General features: G+C 50.2%; 2 long non-coding RNA genes across 32 annotated transcripts in view; one reads left to right on the forward strand and one right to left on the reverse strand.

The window, feature by feature from the left end:
* The window catches only part of LOC120891715 (uncharacterized), a 95389-nt gene that overhangs the window by 64421 nt on the left and 12111 nt on the right, over nucleotides 1-18857 (forward strand). The window lies entirely within an intron of this gene.
* LOC144375209 (uncharacterized) lies at nucleotides 958-4317 on the reverse strand. 2 transcript variants are annotated; one of them, XR_013434737.1, is made up of 3 exons: nucleotides 4015-4317; nucleotides 2315-2494; nucleotides 958-1143 (listed from the first exon to the last, which is right to left on the reverse strand). It is a non-coding gene; the product is annotated as an uncharacterized LOC144375209 (long non-coding RNA). The 2 variants fall into 2 exon arrangements; XR_013434736.1 differs by having other exon boundaries at nucleotides 958-2494.

Raw genomic sequence — 18857 nt, forward strand, 5'->3', positions numbered from 1 at the left:
GAAGCCCCCAGAAAGGGAACAGCCCGGGGCCTGGCCCCCTGAATGGCTTGGATGTTGCTGGTTCTGCCTTTGGAGAGATGGCAGTGAACTTCCTGGGCCTGTTCCCAGAGAGGCCAGCGGAAAGCGAACGTCTGGACAGATAACCCACGGCCCCCGCGACGGCAAAGGCCCTTGACAGCCAGGTTGCGGGATTCCAGGGGGGGGCTCTTGGAGAGAAAAAAAAAAAAATCAAATCAAATCAAAGCTGGCCCCAGCCATCCTCCACCCGTGGCTCTGAGATCTAATTACAGATGTCTTGACATTCCTTCCGCAGAGAGTTTCCTTACAAGATTTGCCAAGAAGAGACATTTGGAAATTGTGTTTTAGGTATAATCCCGTCTGGGAGACACTCTTGCTTGCTTTGTCGTTAGATGACAAAACACTTAATTACAGCCAACGCAATGTAGACCACATTTGGAAAACTGGATTCTTGACCCGCATAATGTACCCCATACCGTCAGCCGCCTTCTGGCAAAAACTTAGGTCTCTGATCTCACATTAATTACTACACAAATATACTTATTGTGGGCACCGAGTTTATAGGATGAAGTCCTCTTGACACATGTTCACAATAAAAACACATTTTTCTCCCCTTCCCCTGACCCTAAGGGGGGGAAAAAAGATGAACATTTTTCAAGATGCTGTCTAATGACATGAGCGCTGTCTGCTGAGGGCTCTTTTGTTCTTGTTCTTCGCTCCTTTTATTAAAAAGCTTTTTAAACCCAGCATTCTCCTCACCCCACCCCCTTCCTAGTTCCTTTCTTCACTTTTGCTTTTAGGCCCAGGGAGAGACAGATTAAAGACCTGGGGACACCTCGTGGAGTACACCCACCGAGAGGCAATTTGGTCCGTAGAGTCCATTGCATGTGTGTGTGTGTCCTGTTTGTGGCCTACTGTGGCCTCTTCGCAAATAGAAGGTTCTGGTCTTAGGAATGCATTTATTTCCCTAGTCTTCCACCCCCCCCACCCCCTTTCAGAAGTTTGCAGTCTTTGCTGGTGGCCTGACTTTCAGGGGGTTGGTGGCATTCTGGTGAGGGTGGGGAGAAAATCTTCCTTTTTAGCCTCCCGGAATTCCCAAAGCTTTTTCCAAAAGGAGTAGCAAAACTGGAGGAAAAAAAAAAAAAAAAAAGACAGTAGATTTCCAAGGGCTTCTCGCCCTGCACCCGCTGCCCAGGATGGAAGGTGGGTCTGATGACGTCATAGACCATAGACGTAACCAAGGCAACCCTCGGGGTGACATCATAACCCCCCCCCACTGACTGACCTTGGCCTGGAATTCAAAGGAAAAGCAGCTCATAAACTTCTAAAGCAACCAGGAGATAAATATCCTTTAGTCATAAAAGAACAAACGAAGTTTGGGCTGGGGGGAGGGGGCCTGGGCCAAAAGCAAAAAAAAAAAAAAGCAGGACTATGATTATTATTATTTTTAAATACAGTAAAAGGCATTGCCAAATTCTCCAGGAAGTACCCGTGGCCATTTGATGATGTGAGCTAGATCTTAAAACAAGAAGAGGAAAACGCACGTGGCCAAGAAGCATTGCTCATGATAGGAGAGGGAGTTAGGTGAATCTCTCCCCAAAACCATCATCTTTAAAATGGGGCCAGGGGACCCGGTGGGGGCGGTGCACACCTGCCAATCCAGCTCCCTCCTGAGGGAGGCTGAGCAGGAGGATCACAAGTTCAAGGTCAGACTGGGGAACTTAGCAAGCCCCTGTCTTAAAAATAAATCAATAAATGAAATGGGCTGGGGATCTAGCTCAGGGGTAGAGCACCCCTGGGTTCAGTCCCCGGTTCTAAAAAAAAAAAAAAAAAAGAAATCCCACACTGTCACCACCACGAGCAACAAAAATAAATGGGGACGGGGAAATGAATCAGAGCAGAGCCACAGCACGTCCATCTGCTCCTAGGGCTGGGATTGGCTGCCAGGTGGAAAGGGAAAGGCAGTGATGGCGTGGCTCAGAAAGGGAAAGTACCCCGTGCAAGGCTGTCCCCTGGCTGTCCCCTGGAAAGAAAAAAAAATGGGTGAAATCTGCATCCGTCCTGGAGTTGAGCTCAGGACAGAGCACCAATGCCGGTATCTTAGTTGTGACTCATGAGCCACCGTGGTCATGGGCAAGGTGGTGACAGCGAGCTGGTGGCTGGCTGCACCCATAGGGAAGAGCTGAGACCCAGAGTTGCCTTCAAATCAGGGCAACTTCAAGTCAGGAAAGCAAAGAAAGCAACCCTGGACCATCCTGAGAAGGGGACTTTGTCCTTAGAGGGTTCCAAGAGCCACCTGGCCTCAGGAATGCTTCTTTCCCTAGATGTCCTGGGGGTAGGCTGGCCACCCAGCAGGAGTGGCTGGGCTCAGGGGCCAGCAGGGGAGCCCAGGGACAGCAGACCCGTCGTTGCTTTCACTCAAACTTGCACGTGACACTGGTAAAGCCAGAGCTTCCCCAAGCGCCATTTTCCTTGCCTGCAAAACAGGACAATGACAACATATCTCACCAGTGAACGGGACAAGTGAGGACCCACTTGTGGAGACTGGCTGGAGCCCTGTGCTGAGCCTGGCATCAGCAAGAAGGAGGGTGGAGGGCCCCCCCTCGCAGAACATCTGCCTCGGGGAGGTGGGAGGGAGGTGGAGGCTGCCGGTGCTGTTCCAGGCCTCTGCATAACTGCGGGATAGGAGGAGGCCCCACTTCCACCCCAGGAGCAAGCAAGGCAGACAGCCTGGAGGAAGAGGCCTCTGAGTGGGATTCTGAAGGACCCACAGCTGTTATCTCTGGGAAGGGAGCAGGGCCAGGTTAGGATGGAGTCTGGTTGCTCCACTCTGCTTATTCTTGTTGTGCAATTTGATCTTTTATTTCCTGAGGGTCATAGGGAGCTACCGAAGAAGGTAGACAAGGGAGCTTCACCACCCCCGGCCCCCACCCCCACCCCCCCATAGTAAATCATTTTGGCTTCAGATTTAAGGTGAGGGAAAGATTGGAGGTTAGTGACTTTTAGAATCCAAGACAGACGTGAGGGTGTCTTGCATGAGAAAATGGAGCAGAGAGGCGCCGAGAGATGTTTGGGTGATTGATGAGAGGTAGGGGGTGCCTCTAGAACCCTGGTTTCCTCATTTCTGTGAAGTCACGGGCCCCTGCTATCTTCCTGGGGTTTAAATGAGATAGGATGCGTCCAATGCTCACCTCGGTTCCTGGGATACTGTAGGTGCTCACTAAATGCTAACCAGATCCATAACTTCCCAAGAATAGGGTGACCCGGCCAGGGATTGACAGATCCGCTTAACAAACGGGGAAACTGAGGCCTGGGTCGACCAGCTGCAGAACCAGGGAAGGAGCCTAGGTCTCCACACACCTAGGCCCGTGTTCTTCCCTTCCGGCCTCTTCCCCAGCCAGCTCCTCCCCTTTCAAACCCAATGATTTGATGTCAGAGGAACATGGGCTTCATGCAATGACTAGTGTCCCTCTCTCTCTCAATCTTTTGTACCAGGGATTGAACTTGGGGGGCTCTCCCATGGAGCCACATCCCCAGCCCCTTTTGTTTTACATTTTGACATGCGGTCTGGTTCACCACCCTCCTGCCTCAGCCTCCCAAGTGGCTGGCATTCCAGGTGGGCAGCACCTCACCTGACTACCAGACTCCTTTTAAAACAGAAAAGCCAGGTGCACACCTGCAAATCCAGCAACTCTGGAGGCTAAGGCAGGAGGCCAGCCTGCCTTGGGGGAAAGGACAGGTTCTCCCCCAAGCTGCTAGAGCACAGCCAGTCCTGCTCGCGCCTTGATTTCTGACTTCCCACCAAGAACACAGTTCCGCTGTCGAAGTCGCCTGGCTTGTGGCACTGGGCCCTGACATCCCTGGGGAGCCCACACGGTCCCCTAAGAAGGGTGTCTGGCTCCCAGATATCATCGGCCGCGGGGGCTGCATGGAGCCCAAGCTCTAGGATAGGACTTGGAGAGGAGGGGAGGGGGCAGCACAGGGGTTCTCCGTCACCTTGGCCCGTGTCGCGGCTTCCTGCGTGTGTGCGTCAGCTCTTGGAGATGCCCAGGCGGAAGACAAAGCCTTTGTTCTCTTGATAACCTTCAGAGATGACTCAGCAGAGCAGAGTGGCGGCTGCCTGGGGGAGGGTGACTCTTCGTCCCTTCAGAGCCTGTCCCTGGCTGGTGGTGACCTGCAGCCAGACGGCAGCAGTAGGGGCACAGAAATGTCCTAGCGCCAAGGACACAACCCATTGCCGCCTCCTCCAGGAAGCCACCAACATCCCGGCCTGCATGATCCAGTGGCTGAACCTCCTCTCCGTCCCTACCCTGGGGCTAATTCTTCACCATAATCTGTTTGGCTGACCTTTTATTTTATTTATTTATTTTTAAAGTCCGCCTTATTGAGTTGTGATTTACACTATAATGAAACATGCCCATTTCAACACAGATGGATTGAACCCAGGCGTGCTCTACCACTGAGCCACATCCCCAGCGCTTTGCATTTTTAAATTTGGAGACAAGGTCTCACTACGTTGCCCAGGCTGGCCTTGAACTTGCCATCTTCCTGCCTCAACCTCCTGAGTCGCTGGGATGACAGGCACAGGCCACTGCTCCTGGTTCAGATCAACAAGTATTTGGTACCAATACAACTCTGGGGACTCGACCCCACTGAGCCACGTCCCCATCTCTATTTTGTATCTTAGTTAGAGACAGCACCTTGTAAGTTGCTGAGGCTGGCTTTGAACTCTAGGTCCGCCTGCCTCAGCCTCTCCAGCTGCTGGGATGACAAGCGTGCGCCACCAAGTTTTGATAAATGTATGCATCTGTATGACACAGCACAATCAAGCTATGTAACTAACTAACTTCCTAACTTCCTTCCGTCCAAATTTCCTTCCTGGGCTAGGAACTGAACCCAGGGAGGCCCCTGAATGCCGAGCATGGGCTTTACCGCTGACCTATCATCTCCCTGGCCAGAACCTTCTCCTACGCGACCCAAGGTTCCCTTCCACACATCCACTCCGGCCCCGGGTGACCACTGATCTACTTTCTGTCATTGTAGATGAACTTGATTATTTCAAGACTTTGTGAACAAAATCATCCCCCGGGACCCCCTTCCATTGGCTTCTACTCAGCATCATGCTTTTGAGGTCCTTTTCCCCACGGCAGGGGTGGATGGCTGGCTCCTTTGTCTTGAATGTATTTTCTGGGAGGAGATGCTACCGTAGTTCCACGCTCCCGCTCGTGGCCACGGCGGGTGGTTCCCAGGATTTGCTGACTATGAATAATGCTGTTGTAAACATTCAAGTGCTACCTATTTCTGTGGACATGTAATTTTCTTCCTGGGTCCATACCCAAGAGGAGAACTGTTCAAATGTATGGCAACTGCACATTTTAACCCAATGTCAATCACTTAAGATACAGCTAAATGCTGAGAGCGATCACAGTATAATGTCTCTCAGAAAACACTCGAGACTATCTTGGTGATGCTGGGCACCATGGCGTATACCTGTCATTCCGGTAGCTCAGGAGGCTGAGGAAGGAGGATCATGAGTTCCAAGCCAGCCTCAGCAACTTAGTGAGGCCCTAAGCAACTCAGTGGGACCCTGTCTCTAAACAAAATATAAAAAAAGGGCTGAGGATGTGGCTCAGTGGTTAAGTGCCCCTGAGTTCAATCCCCGGTACCAAAAACCCAAACCAAAACCGAACAAAAACCAAAGTAACTGGGGATGTGGCTCTGTGATTAAACGTGCCTGGTTCCATCCAAAGCAATCCCCCCAAAGAATATCTGTGATCTTGATCTAGAAAAGAATGCCTTAGACACAAAAAGCATAAACCATCAAATAAAAATAAATGACTTTTATCAAGATTTAATACTTTTAGCTAGGCATGCGTAAGGACCTGGGTTCAATCCCCAGTACTGGAGGGAAAAAAAAAAAAAAAACCCAAAACGGAATACTTTTGTTCTTCGAAGGGACCCTGTTAAGTAAATGAAAAGGCAGGTCATAGTCTGAAAAAAACTATTTATAAATCATTTATCTGACAAAAGGCCTGTCTCCAGAATATTAAAAAGACTCCCATAATTCAGTCATCAGAAGACAGATCACCCAATTAAAAAATGGGCAAGAGGTTTTTAACAGACGCTTCACAGAAGATACGTGAATAATCAAAGAGAACAGAAAAAAAGCGCTCGACCTCATCAGTCACTGGAAAAATAAAACGAAAACCACGAAGGGATCCCACCAGCAGCCTACGGTGGGTCCGTGACCGACCGTCTCACGCACTGACCACCCCACGCGCTGACCAAGACCAGCAGCGATTTGAATGCGCACGCACAGTGGGCAGGCCCAAGGATGGCCACACTGAATGCGCTTGGCTCTGCTTTTTCTTTTCTTCACTCTGGTACAAGGGGTTGAACCGGGGTGCTCTACTACCAAACCACAGCCCCAGTCCTTTTGTATTTTGAGACAGGGTCTCATTAAGTCACTGAGGCTGGCCTTGAAGTTGAAATCCTCCTGCCTCAGCCTCCGGAGTCTCAGGTATGACAGGTGTGTGTGCCACTGCATCTGGCCAGGATTTTATTTAAAGCGGTGAAAAGCTGTTGGAAGATTTTAAAAACTGTTTACTTCCCTGCACTGCCCGGGCCCCCTACTCCCCCCCCCACTGCTGCACTAGGTACTGGGGTACTGGAAATTGAACCCCAGGCTTCACACATGCGAGGGAAATGCTTTCCTACTGAGCAACATCCCCAGGCCTTGGTTGGTTGTTTCTTAAAGTAGTTTGCTTTTGTTTAAAAAAAAAATAATAAATAAAAAATGAAGCAAGGGCTGGGGATGTGGCTCAAGCGGTAGCGCGCTCGCCTGGCATGCGTGCGGCCCGGGTTCGATCCTCAGCACCACATACCAACAAAGATGTTGTGTCCGCCGAGAACTAAAAAATAAATATTAAAAATTCTCTCTCTCTCTCTCTCTCTCTCCCTCCCCTCTGTCACTCTCTCTTTAAAAAAAAAAAAAAATGAAGCAAATACTTGTAATCCCAGAGACTCAGGAGGCTGAGGCAGGAGGATTGCAGGATTTGAGGCCAGCCTTACCAACTTAGGGAGAGATACCTTGTCTCCAAATAAAATAATTTTTTGAAAAAGTTGAATCTGTGTCTCCCATTAGAACAAGAAAAAAATGCAGGTACTTGCTGGCAGACCTGGGATCAGAATCCAGCTTTCTCTCTCTCACTCTGAAGACACAGTTCTGAAACACTGTGTTGTATACAAGGATATACAGGTTTTATTTGTCAATTAAAAATAAATAATAAGTGAAAGTTAAAAGAAAAGTTAAGATTCGGTCAGGTTTTGCCAATAAATAAATTGTGGAAATAACTGTGATGAGTCTGAGGACCTTTTTTTTTTTGGTACTGGGAATTCAACTCAGGGCCACTCAAAGGCTGAGTCACATCCCCAGCCCTATTTTGCATTTTATTTACAGATGAAGTTTCACTGAGTCGTCTTGTGCCTTGTGTTGCTGAGGCTGGGTTTGAACTCACCATCCTCCTGCCTCAGCCTCCCAAGCCACTGGGTGGCATGCACCATCACGCCAGGCCTGAGGACTCATTTTTAATTTTTCTTTTGAAAAAAAAAAGCCTTATAAGTAAGAAATCTGGCTTGTTTTTCTTTTTCTGTGAGGCTGGGAATCAAACCCAGGGGTTTATGCAGGCCAGGCAAATACTCTACCACTGAGCCACATTCTCAGCCAAGAATTTGCCATTTGACAATGATAAAATTGGGTCTGGACCAGTGGTGGCACACAATTGTAACCACAAGGACTTGGGAGGCTGAGGCAGGAGGCTCAGAAGTTCAAAGCCAGCCTCAGCAGCTTAGGAAGGTCCCAAGTGACTTAGGGAGGCTGGCGATGTGGCTCAGTGGTTAAGCACCCCTGGGTTCAACACCTGGTACAAACGAACAAACAAACAAAAACCAAACCAAACAAAACTCAGTCATGTTAAAAAGAAAAAGTCCGGCCAGAGCCATCCTATCCAGGTATCCAGTTCCATCAGGGTCTCGCTAAGTTGCCCAGGCAACTTGCCATCGGACGGTCTTGCAGGTTTGACTTTGCCTGGGACTTGAAGGGAGGACTCTTTCCTGACTGAGCCTCAGTTTCTTCACCTGTGCATTGGGGAGGATGATACTGGCCACTTCGTAGGGTTCTTAAGTTGGTTAAATGAGAAAATAAATGTTGCTTTAGTTCAGAGCCTCGCATCTCGCAGGTGCTGGGTAAGTCGAGATGGTCAGGACTGTGACTGTGCCTTCCAGAGCTGCACCGAGGGTGGCAGGCGCCTGGGAGTTGGAAGAGCGCAAGGGTGAAGGGCGAGGCCCTGGGAGTCTCCAGAACTGCAAATCCAGCATGCAGAGGGGCTCAGGCCCCCATTGGAGCTGAGCAGTCCCAGGGTGCCTCCCTGGGTTTCCGGAAATGTGACTGGCAGGGAGGAGGGACAGGGACCTAAGGACCATCAAGACAACAGGAGTAAAGAGCCGCGTGTTGGGAGAGTTCTGTCTAGCCTGATACCAGGCAGGGCACCTCATCCTCAGCTGATCTCCAAGAAAACAGGATCCAACTCCCTCCCTCAGGAAACGCAGGAGGCTGCGGAAGCCTCAGGTGCGCAACCTGAGCTCAGGGCGGAGAGCCAGCGCAGGCAGGAGCATCCACTGCGCATGCGCTGCTGGTGCGCTTGTCCACTTGGCTTGGGAAGAGAGGCTCCCAGGCGACGGGAGCGCTCTGGGCATGCCCAGGCTTGCAAGTGCTGCTGGGAACCCGAGGGTCCAGGGACACACGTCTGTGCAACTTGTAACTTTATCTAGACCAATGCAGTCTTCTTCCCTGGCCAGGGAGAGGAACAGGAATCCTTGGCTTGTGAGCCTCACACGCCCCCTTTTTCCCCCTTTTAATCTCATCGGCTTGTCACAATGGTCTGGGAGATAGGCCAGGGTGATGTTCATGTCCCCAAGATCCTGAGGAGGGATCAGCTGCTCACTTCAAAGAAACTGCATCTGATGGGGAGGGATCATAGCAACCCTGCCCAAGGGGTTGGGTCTTCGTGTTCATTCCGACAAGCCAGCAAGCACAGGGGCCGCCGGACTCTTGGGGCTTCAGGCCTGGTTCCCCAGATGCCAGGAAAGGGGCTTGGCTCGGTGGAAGAGCCCTTGTCTGTCATGAGGGAGGCCCTGGCTTCTGGCTCCAGCATGCATTCTAGGAGACAGACAACAGGATGCTAAGGGACATACGGAAAAGAGGACTTCATCAAAGAGAATTGGGAAGGGAGAAGGAAGTTAACATTTATTAAGCTTCAACTATTTACCCCATGAAAGGCCAAGGCTCGTTGTCGTCGGAGATCAGAACGCACACACAGATAGCAGTGACAAAGATGAAGCACTTTACTGCAAGCTGGTGCTAGCTTATGTAGAAAGTGAGAGTTATCTTCTACCAGGAAGCTCCCGGGGCCAATCATAGTAAAGGTCAGGTCATCACCTGTGGTGCACCCACATCTGCCCTGCATAAAATTCATGGGGGGCACAAACTGTCCACAAGTATGGAAGATGGGAGGACCAATTAGTGAATTTTGAAAACAACTTGTTATCCGCCCACTGGCAATTTGCCCGCCGCCATATTGCATTAGGGGCTTCTTATCTGAAAGGCCCGGGGAGTTCTCAGGGAGACTCCCAACATTCCCCCTTTTTTGTTATTATATGGAAAGGGACGTGGATTCGCTCTGGCTACTTCCTGCTGAGTGGGGGCGTTGCCAGGGAAGGGGTCTGAAGGAGGGAAGTTAGGAGTCCCCACAAGAGAGCTGCAAAGATTGGTATAAGATCAGATGTGACATCACAAAATGTTTCCTGTAGCCAAAGGTCCATTATCACTTCAGTCCAGTCGGTATAAGTCTCCACGGGGTACAAGCCAGGCATCATTAGGTATGGCTGTCAAGAAGGCATCCCAGGAACCTTTGAGGGTTTTTCCGCATTGTGAGGGGTGTTCTCTGGAGAAGGCGGTTGATTCTCTGTGGCCAGAAGCTGATAATTTCTAAGTAGAAGCAGGTTAAAGTTTGGTTAGAGATTTTACCTCCTTGAGTTTGAATGAACTTTATAATACATGGTAAAAATAGACACATTAAAAAGTTACGCATAGTGGTCCAAGGATGGGCCATACCCATGCCAGAAGGGGAGTGGACATTAAGGAAGAGAAAAGGTTTTGACTTGTTGGGGTCTTTAAGGTGGCTGCCAGGTCAGTGAGCTTAACAACATTGTCTTCTTCAAGACCCGATTTATTGATATAATAACAGCATTCTTCCCTAAGGAAAAGACAGGTTCCGCCCTTTTTGGGCGGTGAGTAAATCTAGGGCCCTGCGATTCTGAAGGGTGACCTGTGCCAATGAGGTGACCTGTTTTTGTAAGGATGTTAAGAGATGCTGCTGCGGAAGTAAGTGCTCCTTCAAGTTTTGAACTAATGTCCTGGACAGCCCATAAGGAATGACCCAAGGCTTCCCCCCCATAACCCTGCGCTTGCCGCTGAGGCCGTTCATGAAATGCCTATCATTAACGGAAGGAATGCAGCCTGTTTTCCACGTTTTAGAGGGTTAAGGATGGATTTTACTTTGGAGCTGCTATAGAGAGTGAGCTGTGGAACTATGGTGACTAATAAACATGGGCTAGGCATGTTGGAGAGTATCATGGCGCTGAGAGTGCCATTGCACCAGAAGAAGAGACCTGGTGGGGGATAAGTGGTGTGGTTGATGGTTAGGTTACGGTGGCAAAAACCTGCCAGAAGGGAATTGGGAATTGCAGATCCCAGAAGGCAACCCGGGGAATCATGGTGTGGTTATTTTCCTCGGGTTCCCATAAAGGAATATTCTGCAGGGGTTTAATAGGATCCTTTTTTTTGTAGAATGACTTGGGCAAGCTGAAAACATCCGTGCTGGAAACTTTTATTGGAACTGTGGCAAGTAAGGGCCGCGCTAGGGAAGCACACGGAAAGCAATTTGCTGGACTTGCAGTGGGGAAATTTGGTTTAGGTAGGACAGTGTGGATGATGATGATGATGATGATCTGTAACCAGGTATAGATGGGTGAAGCCTGAGAGTCAGAAGTGCGCTGGCTTTCTAGGGATTCGAGCAGCCGCTGTTCTGAGTGTTTTATGTTGGTTGAGACAAGAGAGACTGGGGACCCTATAGAAACATATTCCCAGGCAATGGATAAGGAACCACAGGGAGTGGAGGCATACCCACCGCAATAAAAGGAAGCTTTTACTCCTGCTGCCCAGTGTGGGTTCTCAGGGTCTGGAATGGTCAGCTGGTATTGGTGGGAGGCAGACTCAAGTTTAAATCTTCCCATATTTAATTGCCCTGAATATGCATCATGAATTCTGCATGACCAATAGGGGCAGCCTCCGTAGGTTTCCGGCCACTCTTTGCAGTAATCCTTATTTTGGTCATATAAAAAACATAAGTAAGGGCGGCTGGTTGCTTAATGAGCTCAGAGGAAGAGAGTACCATATAGATGGCTGAGGAGCACCCTGTTAGGGGACAGTCAGAAGTGGTAGCCCACCAGGTGGTCCAGGTGTTTTTTGTGTGTATGTTTCTCTCACCTTGAATCTCCAGCCATACGATGGTGAAGGTATTACCCTCGGGGTGAGGATGAGGAGGAGGATCAGAAAGTTAAGGTACATTTTTGGATATGTTCTCAGCTGTGGGTGTAAGGGCAGAAACACGAGAGAGACGAATTTTTAAAGGGCCAGTAGGGTGGGGAGAGCAAGAGTGTGTAGGTGTGGATTCTTGCGAGTCCTCTGGTCCGATGTTGCCAGAATCAGTTTCCCGGATGCATGGTTTGAGCCTGGAAATGTGAATCCATGGAGTTAATTGATTATTTGTGAGTCTGAGTTTTGCTGCCGAGGGAGTGCACATGATGACCGAGGCGGGGCCCTCCCATTTGGGGTGCAGTTGGGGCCTTTCACCTGGGGGGCAGTAATATACCTGTTGGCCAGGTGTTAGGGTGAGGGGGTTTTGAGTAATGGTTGGGTCAGGTGAAAGCCAGTCCTGGTATTTCCAAAGTTTAGAGCATAGATGGAAAAGGAGAGGTGGAGCGTAGGAGTCAGGTACAGGTAATTGTTCAGTCTGTATTCCGGGGGGTAAGAATGAACGGCCGTACATAACCTCAAATGGGGAAGGGTTGGATGGTTTCTTTGGTTAAAGCCCTGAGACGCAACAGGGCCAAGGGGAGGACCTTAGTCCAGTCTAAGCTTAATTCCATGGTGAACTTGGTGAGGGTTTCTTTGAGAGACTGATTAGTTCTTTCAATTTTCCCGGAAGCTTCGGGATGGTAAGGGCAATGGAAATACCAAGGGAGTGATTGTGCGCTTGCTAGCCCCTGTGTTATCTGCGAGGTGAATCCTGGGCCATTATCCGATTGGATGGAAGTGGGCATCCCGAAAAGAGGAATTATGTCAGACATCAACCATCCACAACTGTGGATGCCCTCTTATTGGATGTGGGAAATGCCTCTATCCACCCTGAGAATGTGTCCACCAGTACTAAGAGATATTTGATGGTTTTACCCTGGGCATGTTTGTGAAATCAATTTGCCCATCAGCTCCCGGGGTGTGACCACGGGCCTGATGAGAAGGATAGGGTCTGGGCTTTAAGGGGGTGTTGGTATTGGTCCTCTGGCAGATCTGGCATGTGGATGGAACCTGTTGCAGGAAGGTCCGATCGTCAGAGAAAAGCGGGAAAAAAGATTGAAGGAAAGTCGATAAGCTCTGGGGGCTAGAATGGAACAGTGAATGGAGAAATCTAATGAGCTGGTGAGGGTCAGGAGGTCGCTCCTCAGAGGAAAGATGGAGTGATGAGGAAGAGGATGGGGGCTGTAGGTCAGCCGACCCGGTCAGCTCTAGAGTTGCCCACTGTGGCAGGGGAAGAGTCGGTCTGATGGGCTTCACTGTGGACTATTCCCAGCTGTAAGGGCAGCGTGGAAGGCCGTAGCAGATCGGAAATAAGGCTGGCATTTATAATAGCGGGTCCTTTAGTCGTTAGGAGTCCCCTCTCTTTCCAGATAGCCGCGTGAGAAACCAGTGTAGGAAAGACATATTTGGAATCAATGTATAGAGAAAGCTTTCTCCCTCTTGCTAGTTCACATGCTCTTTCTTGTAGCAGCTGTCAGTTCTGCTTGTGGGTTGGTGGTGTTGGGCGGCAGAGGATCAGCCTCTGACGGAAGAGAGGGAGACGACAGCGGCGCCTGCTACCTTAACATCCCCGTGAGAGAAGGAGCTGCCGTCGGGAAAACCAGATGACATCAGACGAGGGAAGGGGCCCTTCAGAAGTAGTGGCTGGAGGGGGCAGGGGGGCCTCTCGTCCTTCATACCGTTTATGGGTAGGAGGCTCTAGAGGGGCACATGGAAGGAGGGCAGGAGGGTGGAGTGGGGAACAGGGTTGGAAAGAGACAGTGGGGTTTGTAGAAAGGAGACCAGAAGAGATCGAGTCCTCGACGGGGGAAGAGCCTGCCATCCCGTGTATGTCAGAAATCCTTTAAATGATGTGGGGAGAGAATACTGATGGTGGTGCGGAGCCTGGAAAGCACATCCCGACCCAACAGAGGAGCAGGGCCCTGGGGCATGACCAGGAAGGACTGGGAGGATGGGAAGCCATCTGTGGAGCAGAGCAATCAGGGGGTTTGGTGTCCGGAGCGAGGGACAACCAGTGAAGATGAGCCAGGAGGCATTTGAGAGGAGAAGTCAACCAAAGAGACTCGGGAGAGCCGGGGCCGGGAGGGCAAAGGAGTGGTCACCCAAGAGCCCAACCAGCGAGACCTTCTGAAGGCCGGGAGTCCCAGGCCACCTGACGTCAGGGCTTTTGCCAGGAGAGGAGAAGGAAAAGTTAAAGAAGAGTCAGTGCGTGCCTATTCTTCTGTCCCTTATAGCCCATCTCCCCAACCGGGTCTCGGCACCCGTGAAAGGCCAAGGCTCGTCGTCGGAGATCAGAAGGCACACACAGACAGCAGCGACAAAGATGAAGCACCTGACTGCAAGCTGGTGCCAGCCTATATAGAAAGTGAGGGTCAGTTATCTTCCACCAGGAAGCTGCCGGGGCCCATCCTAGTAAAGGTCAGGTCGTCACCTACGGTGCATAGGATTCATGGGGATCACTGAGCTGCTCACGAACAATTGAAAATTTTCAAAACAACTTGTTACCCGCCCACTGGCAACTTGCAGGCCGCCATGTTGCATTAGGGGCTCCTTATCTGAAAGGCCCCGGGAGTTCTCAGGGAGACTCCCAACACCCCAGGCCCCTGGAGATAGGCCTAATGGTGCCGTTTGACCGATAAGGAAATGTGGGTTACAGCAGCAGCACATCCTGCCCGAGGGCTGCCCCATGTTAAGATAAGACATCAAGGCCTGGCTGTCCTGCCCCACAAAGCCTCCCTCCTGCCACTGGTGTTTAAGCTGACTGACATCTGGGGCCTGTTAGGTGCTTCTCCTGGGTGCTCCTGACCTCTCTGACCCCATCCATTGGCGGCTCTAGCTACTCTTGCCCTTGCTGTCTGGTTTCAGCCGCCCCATTTTCCTCCCCTTTGAACAAACCAGTCCCTCTCATCTCCTCCATGGTGTCTACATCCAGAAGACTCTTTGGCTACCTAGTTTCTGCTAATCTTTCAGCTTTGCTCATCCAAGGAACCTCCCTTTCCCTCCCAAAGAGATCCAGCTTCCTGCCCCTACTGCATTCCATGCCTGGACTACTGCTATGAACGACTACTTCTTCTCCTTCTCCTCCTCCTCCTCCTCCTCCTCCTCCTCCTCCTCCTCCTTCTTTTTCTACCTGTGACTGAACCCAGAAGCATTTACCACGGAGACACATTCCCCAGCCCTTTTGGTTCTGACTTTGATTCAGTCTCCCGCTAAGTTGCTGAGGCCGGCCTCGAACTTGTGATCCTCCTGCCTCAGCCTCCGGAGTTGCTGGGATGACAGGTGTGCACCACCACCACCACCACCACCATGCCCAGCCACATGCCCTGTGCTCCATCAGGCCTTGGCTCCCCTCTTGGAAAACAGCTGAGAAGTTCTTTGACCCAGGTCCATTCACGGCACTAGATTTACCTTCCCCTGAGGGCAGAGGGCTCATTTGTGTGGGTCCCTGGCTGTGTCTGTGGAAGGACAGGGAAGGTCCTCAGGAGACCCCAGCCAGTGGGAAGGATTAGCACAGATGTAAACACACACACACACACACACACACACACGCTCAAGGAGGAAGAGAGCCCTGAGATGCGCCGCGGGTAGCCTCCCGAGTACCCTAGGAAAGAACCCTTGTCATGTCTCCTGCCCCAGCCGCTGGGATTCCAGGCCAAGGTGAAGGGCAGATACTGTGCAGGCTCCCACTCCCAAGCCAATATGTATTTTGAATGCCATGTGTTCATGCTTTTTCCCTTTGAAGACGGCCTGGGAAAGGCTAACCGACGTGGAAGTAACAAACACATTGTCTTCTCTTCTCTTGCCAAAAGCCATCTTTAATCACCCTAGCAAGTAATGGCTCAGAATAGCATAATGGAAACAAAGTACTTAAAATACTTTCTTGGGTGGATAAACACAGCACAGGAAAAAAAAATAAAAAAAGCCCTTCCACGCCCAGCTCTCTCCTTTTTGCCGTGTATACAGCTAGGAGAGGTGGAAGGAAGAGAAGAAGCCCTTTCCTAAAAAACAAGGGCTGCTGAGCCATCGGCACACGGACGTGGATGGCAGCATGAAGGTCATCCATCCTGAGGATGTCCTTGTGTTTTCCCGGCTCCCCCCAACTTTTTTTTTTTTTTTTTTAAATCTTGCTTCCAAGTGACAGAAAGTAGGTCTGACCTGACCAACCGGTGGAACAGAATTCTCAGAGTCTTTGGGCAGAGTCTTGCTTTCTCCATATGTTTAAACACGGAGACACAGGATGGGGGTCCGTGGAGACCCTGATGAATCTGAATGCTCAGAAGAGAGACATATTTTTTTGGTTCAAGACAGAGCTAGAAAGAGAAGAGAAAACTTTGGGGTTGTAAAATTCACCGTGGAGCCTCTGAAAGAAATGTCAAGCTCAGTATTCAGCAGATGGGCAAGCCAGGGCCGTGCTCTTGGAGTTGCTATCTCCTCCAAGAAGGCCTCCTGGATTTCCTCAGATGGAATCCTTGTCTCTCCCATGAGAAGGGTTGAGACAAGAACCAGAGTTTCCTTCAGCTCAGAGCCCCGTTGTCTTGCTCAAGTGACTTATTTTGTCTGGATTTTATGTTGTTTGGTCCTGGGGATTGAACCCAGGGGTTGCTCTACCACTGAGCTACGTCCTTTTTAAGAATTTTCTTTTGAGACCAGATCGGGCTCGGTTGCCCAGGCTGGCCTTGAACCTGCCAGTCTTCCTGCTTCAGTTTTCCAAGTTGCGCAGTGGGCCACGGTGCCTGGCGTGAACTGCAGCTTCCCCATCTGTAGGTACAGAGGAAAGACACCTCCTTTGTGAGTGTCACGGGGCACAGAGGCACAAGGCTTGTGGTCAGACCCTTAGTCAGCATTAAAAGGTGCATTTTTTTAAAACACATTTTTTCTGTTTTCTCATAAAAATAGCATTTTAGAAGAGGTATAATTATCTATCCTTTTCACATGGGACAACGGAAATTCAGAGTGTTTAAGTAACTTGGTCCTGTTCACCAGGCAGGGCCTCAACTCTGCCCGGGTAGAGGCCACAGCACATTCCCCAGTGCCTGGTACCAGGCCTGGCATGGGGAAGGGGCTCAGGGTGGGTGGGTTCCAGCTAGAGGCCCCTCCCTTCTCAAACCCCATTCGCTGATCATCTGTAAGAAATTGCAAATAGTGTTCAGGCGGTTTTTCAGATCCTGAGTCTGACAGTCAGACAGGAACTGGCTAATGATGGAGCACCCTGGCATTTGGGCACTTCTATCAACACTCCCCCCCTGGGCATTCATATTCTTAGATGAAAAGGGCGAGTGGTACATTTCAGAAAGTACTCTCTCAGTCTGGGTGCAGTGGCCCTCCCCTCTAACCCTGGTGACTTGGGAGGCTGAGGCCGGAGGATTGCAAGTTCAAAGTCGAGCTCAGCAACTTGGACCCTGTCTCAAAAAAAAAAAAAAAAAAACACAACAATAAAAACAAAGGGCTGGGGAGGTAGCTCAGTGGTGAACTGCCCCTGGGTTCAATCCCCAGAACAACAAACAAACAAATCTGATCACGTTTGGGAGCCCAGGAGTGCGGGTCGAGGGCCAGAAGATACCGAGTGTCGTTGACGTTCACTGACTGACAATCTGATGCACCCAAAGCTCCTGCACCTGAGTCTTCATGTCCAGTCAGGACTCGTTGGTGACCTGCAGACACATTCATATCCTTCTTGACCCTCTTTGTCCTGCAGCAGGGTGGAAAGATTCTGGAATCCAGGGTTGGACTTGCGCAGCCCTGATCCGTGTCTTGGGACAAATCTCTTCGTCTCTCTGAATCATAGAATTCTTCTCAGTCTTTTTCAGTTGTAAAAATAGCAATGAACTGGGTTCAGGGGCGCATGCCCTGTCATCTTGGTGATTCTGGAGGCTGAGGCAGGAGGATGGTAGGTTCAAGTCCAGCCTCAGCAATTTAGTGACTCTCTGTCTCAAAATAAAGCAGAAAACCAAAAAGGGCTGGGGTTGTAGCTCCGTGATCGAGACCTCTGGGTTCAATCCCAGAGCCACAAGAGGGAAAAATGAAAAGGAGTAGCAGCAAATCTGTTGTGAGGATTCAATGAGATCATGGAGGTCAGTGGCTTAGCAGGGACCAGGCGCTTACCGAGGGCTCAGCTGAGACCAGCTTTTCCTGTGGTCGTCCCGTTCATTCACGTGGTATTGTCTTCCAGATGCCATCCGAGGTGCTGGCATGCCACCTGGAACTGAGCAGAGCCCCTCCCTACATTGGTGAGGGGAGGCACGATAATAAGTAAAAGAATGTTGTGCTAGTGAGTGACACAAAACCTGACTGATATTTCAGGCAAATGGAAGAGAGTGACCAGAGGAAGACCAACTATTGAATGTAATTATTAAAGATGTGACTTTGGAGGCTAGACCTGGAGACATCAGGGAATGAAGCTCATGAAGCTTGAGGTGGGGGGGCAGTGTTCTAGGCAGAAGAGAGAGACCACATGTGCAAAGGCCCTGTGGCCAGGAGATGCCAGTCATGTTCGAAGAACGAGGAGGCTCTGTGGCTGAAGGTAAAACGGTGAGAGGGCTCAGTCACTTTTGAAAAGGGCCACATTTGAATGATTAGAAGATGAGCCCAGAGATTTGGAGCAGGGGTCCGGATCACGCAGAAGGTGTGCACTGTTTTAGGAGCTTGGGGTTTTAGTTAAACAAGACGTGATATGTCGCCCTTAACACCCACCCTCCCAAAGATTTCATTATTAAAACAAAACAGAAAAAAAGTAGAGTGTATAAAAGCTGAAAAAACATTTTGTTATGTTGCTTTATCACGCATCTGTCCATCTATCCACCTATCCATCTTATTGTTCTGTTGTCTTTCAAGGTTACAAGTCTCCCGTTATCTCAGTCCGAACACTGCGGCATGCATATCGCTCAGGGGAGTTCCACATTTTTCTGTTAAGAGAAAATTTACACACTGTGAAGTGCCCAAACGTGAAGTCTATCATTCTCTAAATACTGACAAGCGCACACACCTCCAAGCCCACCCCCCTTATCAAGAGAGATAACACCTGGGGCGAGGTGGTGCACGCCTGTAATCCGCCTGTAGTCCTAGTGACTTGGAGGCTGAGGCAGGAGGATGGTAGGTTCAAGGTCAGCCCAGGCAATTTAGTAAGAAAACCCTGTCTCAAAAATTA

Source organism: Ictidomys tridecemlineatus, chromosome 2 (genome assembly GCF_052094955.1).
Source record: "Ictidomys tridecemlineatus isolate mIctTri1 chromosome 2, mIctTri1.hap1, whole genome shotgun sequence".
Classification (NCBI taxonomy): domain Eukaryota; kingdom Metazoa; phylum Chordata; class Mammalia; order Rodentia; family Sciuridae; genus Ictidomys; species Ictidomys tridecemlineatus.